The sequence below is a fragment of the Chenopodium album genome, chromosome 12 (assembly GCF_948465745.1).
Source record: "Chenopodium album chromosome 12, dcCheAlbu1.1, whole genome shotgun sequence".
Lineage (NCBI taxonomy): Eukaryota > Viridiplantae > Streptophyta > Magnoliopsida > Caryophyllales > Amaranthaceae > Chenopodium > Chenopodium album.
The window spans coordinates 38806996-38812139 of NC_137845.1; the positions used below are offsets into that span (position 1 = coordinate 38806996).

The 5144-nt window shown below is 36.7% G+C and overlaps 1 pseudogene; it reads right to left on the minus strand.

Annotated features, from left to right (window-relative positions):
- Positions 1–1970: 1970 nt before the first annotated feature.
- LOC145572370 (serine/threonine-protein kinase-like protein CCR1 pseudogene) lies at positions 1971–4883 on the minus strand (annotated as a pseudogene).
- Between the last annotated feature and the right edge of the window lie 261 nt (positions 4884–5144).

Here is a 5144-nt window from a genome sequence, read left to right on the forward strand (position 1 = left end):
ACACGTTCTAACTTGATCATTGAAGACGGAGCTCCTACTACCCGGAGTCTCTGTTATATTGCAGATACAGACAGAAGACTCCACACTTAATGACGTAACTCTCTCGAGGGACCAAAAAAACCCCAAAACACCTCTTCTTAGGGAACACTTTCACCTACATCACAATCTGTTAGTTAACAATGGAAATGATGAAAATTTTCTCCATGTTTAACCTTATTGGAATTGTTTTTTTTTTTTTTAGGAAACTTATTATATCCATTTTCCATTAACCAAACAACAACCGTAAAAAAAAATAAAAAAAAAATAAACAACATAATTTCCAATTAGGCCCTGTTCACAGCACCTTATTTTTACTAAACTGAAATTATTTTTGCAGAACTTAAATTATTTAAACTGATTTTCTATTATTTTTCTCTTCTTTAAAGTTACTGAATTTTACTGAATTAAACTTATCTTTGCTGAACTGAACTTATTTATATTGAATTGAAATTATTTTTACTTAAGGAGTGTTTTATTCATCTGATTTTCATTTATATGAACTTATTAGACCTTATTAAAAACTTATTTTAGTTGTAATTTGTACTTAGTTAACCCTTATCAAAATTTATTAAACCTGAACTGAACTTATCTAAACTTAACTGAATTTATTACACCTGAAATAAGTGAAAATAAGGTGAACATAACTGACCCTTAATATTATTTTTTTAAGGTTAAGTGAACCGGTCTTACTCTATATTTTGTATAAGTAGGGAAAGACCAATAATGCATAAGGGTGAGAAAACCGGGTACTCGGTTAAAATTTTAGGATCCAGACCTAGAATTAGTTGGGACCGGGTCCTAAAATTTGGAATTGGAATTGAAACCGGTGCAACTGAGTCCTAAGATTTAGGAATTGAAATTAGATCCACCGGATTCCGGTTCCAGGTACCCACTTATATACATACTTGCTAATATAAGATACAAATCATAATAATTTTTTGTTTTATTTTCGTTTTTAGCGTTATATACTAATATTTTTATGTGCATTAAGCTAGTTTATTTATGTTAGATATTAATATTATTTTATTTTTAATTTTACTAATTAGATACATTTAACATATTTTTGTTCTTTTAAATATATGTAGTTCAATATATGTTGGATAAGCGAGTATCCAATCAGTTCCGATTCTAAAAAATTGAGAATTGAAATTGGAATTGGAACCGGTTGCAACCGAGTCCTTAATTTTATACCCGAAATTGGAATCATGAGGTCCAATTCTGATTTCAAAACCGCCAGTTTCTAACCGATTTCGGTTTCAATTCCGGATACCCTGAATTTTTGCTCACTCTTAATAATGCATAAGCAGTAAAAAATTGTGAAGGAAGAGGTAACACACCCGCCTAAACTTATTGCCTAAGCTTATGTGGGAAACCGTTTTCTTCCATCAAACTTTAGACAAACAATTTTGTCTTTGCTCAAAACACATGGAATCATCTATCCTTAAATAATTGGGTGAATTTTGGAGCAATTTGTGTTACTTTTGGCAATACAATCTAATACTCCGTATTGTAGATCTGTAATTCAGTATTTGTCTTTTTGATTCCAGATACAAATTCCCACTGGCACAACACTTGCACTAGCAGTAACAACAAACATGTTCTTCTACACAATTAAAAATTGCAATTTACGAGAGTGAGGTATAGCTCAAGTGGTTACAGTTCTGTTTCAGTTTCAGAAGATCTTAGAATCAATTCTTATCACTCGCCTTAGCGGCTCTCTAATTAAAAATTGCAATTTACTGTTTTCATTCTTCAAAGTCTAGAATGATCAGTCAGAAAAATGCATGTCAAGAGTCATATAATGATCAAAAGCTACAACACTGCACATATCAGCATTACCAGTTTATCACTAAGAAGCAAAGATTTTAAGAACAATGTAGCGAAACATTTAATTTTATTTCATCAAATGGTAAGATATAGTGTCACGAAGAAATCAATATATAACACGGAGGTTACAAGCCCTATAATTTACACAACAGGGTATTATTGTCTCAATTTTGTATGAAAAAACAGTAAATTCCAAATGGAACAACAATTTCAATTTACATCACTTCGTGTAGTATAAATTGAAGAAGAATCAAGAAAAGTGGGAAAGACATGTAAGAAGGCAAATAAATAAATGTACAAGAGGCTCAGGATACATTTACAGTTGTAATCGCGCTATACTTGACCAAAAGCTCGTGTGATTTTCTTCTCATTCAGGTATCATTTTGTATTGCTGTCTCAGATCTTACCAGCTACTATAGTATTAATCCGTCCTTTACAATCTGCTCCAGCGAATTGGCTATTGCTGACATTGTAGGCCGATCACTTGAATTTTCTCGGACTGCAGACTCTGCTATATCAGCTAGCTTTAGCAATGGTTCAACGTTTCGTGGAAGAGCCACGTACCTATCAATAAGAGCAGCCGCCTTCCCCCTCCTTATGAGGGGAACTGCCCACTCAACAATGTTCGGAGGAGAGTAGTCCACATCATATGCTTTCCTTCCACTAAGAATCTCTAGCAGAACAACTCCAAAGTTGTAGACATCGTTTTTCATATCTTCACCGACATCCTTTTCATTAAAATTTAAACATCCAAAATCAGAAATCCGGGCTCCCCAATCTGTATCTAACAGAATATTGGATGTCTTGACATCGCGATGAACTACTGGAGGATTAGCTTCCATGTGAAGGTACTCAAGTCCCTTTGCAGCTTGCATTGCAATCCTCAAACGGAAAGTCCAACTGAGAGGGGAGAGACCGTTATGTAGATGATCATGTAGCGTTCCATGTGTCATGTATTCGTAAACAAGCAGCCTCTCCCCCATCTCCGTACAATAACCCAACAAGTTTACAATGTTGCAATGTCTCAGTTTGCAAAGGATCTCCAACTCATTTTCAAATTCTCGGATATTTGTGTGAATTATAGTAGCTGCATTCGCTCTTTTAACTGCTACTTGTCGCCCATCTGGGAGTAACGCTTTGTACACAAAACCGTAGCTTCCTCTTCCCAACTCATTAAATTCCTTGAACCCATTAGTAGCATCTTTTAGCTCTGAGAGCCGGAAAATCTGTGCTTCTTCAGGACAATGTGCAATTGGTATCGGAGGATTAGGATCACCATTAGCATCACACTCCGGATCCTTTTTACCAATACATGATCTAAATTGCTTTGTAGGTCCATCTTTTGCTTTGAAGAAGTACAAATATGGGAAAAGACACCAACCAATCAATATTAATAGAAAACCAGCAATAGAAGGTCCCAAAATGAGGACAATCTTTTGCATTTGACGTTGATGCCTCTTCTTCAACTCGACTTCTGCTAGCCCACATACGCCCCAACACGAACTACTTTGGCATAGAGAACAAGCAGTACATTCTCTATCTGCATTATCCGTGCAAGGACTAGACAGAAAATACCCAGACGAGCAATTAGTCCCACAAGAAGAACAAATATGCAAATCCTTTCGTATGCATACGTTAGACAACTCAGGTTCGTTTAAATCACTAGCATTGAACCCGAACTCTCCTACATCACAAGACCTCGGACTACATAATCCAGGACTACAAAGCTGCAAAGGCTGATTATACTCCGCAGGTGCAGTATCATCATTTATAAACCAACAATCTAACACCAAATCTTCTTCTCTTATACCACAAGCTGCAATATCCGATGTAGCAATCGCGAAGAAACCCAAACGCTTTGGTATTGATGAAGCGTTGAATCCTCCCCAACAATCAACCCCATGAGTATCCGCTCGAATCCCACAAAAATGACGAGAACCACCCGTCAATGCGACGAATCGAACGCCGGATGGGGGATCAGAGTATGAATCATCTTTTCCCCAACACTTGACTTCTCCTGAAAGTTTTAGAATCCCACATACACTACTTCTACTTGACGATAATCCCATAAAATTTTCTGAAATCTTGGAAACTCGTAAATTGGCTGAACTTGGTCCCCAACAAATAAGGTCCTCATCATCTTTAACAATACCACAACTAAAACCATCACCAGAAACAATCTTAACAAACAAAAGATTGTCAATACCATGATCACAAAACAGAGTACTCTGTTTCGATGTTAAGGTGCCTGAATTCGATCCATGTACAACTTCCCAACAATCAACGGAACCGGAATTACTAGTATCCGAGTAGTAATTCCCTTTAATTGCACAAACATGATTTTTCCCAGCAGCAATGAAAGAATAATTATTGTATCTATAAAAAGGCGGTACAAGATCATTACCTGTACCATAAGAATCCCAGCAGTATGCCTGCGAGGTGTTTGCTAAAATGCCGCACATGAACCCCTCGCCGCCGGAGAGAGCAGCCATAGGAGGGATAGTGGTGAAATTCTCCGATGTCATTTCCGGCGACATACCCCAGCAAATAACGGCTTGTTTACCGCTGGCATCAATGGCGCAGAAGAATGAGTTGTCGCGGCCGAAGGCGGCGGAGATGGGACCCATGGATCCGAACCCATAAGCAGAGATTGAAGTGGAGAAGAAGAAGAAGAGGAGAATTGAGGAGAGGGAAAGCATAGCTTTGTGGGATTTTGGGTGTATGTGTTGTAGTGAGGTTGGGATGGGAAAAGGGGTTGAACATGGAGTGAGGGAGGAGAGAGAAAGAGAGAGTGAGAGAGTGAGATTTATCAAGATATGCTGCTTTTTTTTTTTTTTTTTTTTTTTATTTCACATAATTAGTTAATTCGTAAATAATGTGCCGAAGAATTGGCGAGAGTAGTGAAGGAATCAGGGAATTTGATAGCGTAGCAATAACGTGGGGATCCGCCATTTTTACGGCCTTCTGCTGACGACGACCGTTGAGAAACTGCAAGTATGACAGCTCTGATAATCATATGACTGTGAGTCTGTCAGTGACAGTAGTACTAGTAGTAGTTTACCTGCTGATGTTTACTGCTAATCTTCAAAATAAGTTAACTTTTTCTGGGTTAGTTAGTTTGAGAGAGTTAATTTTCTGGGTAGTTGGGATGATAACCTCATGCTTACAAAAGTTACTTTTTGAATAGATTATTATAAAGATTATAATTTAACATTCACATATACATTAAAATTGTAAATTATATTTGAAATTATAATCTGAATTCAATAAAAATAATT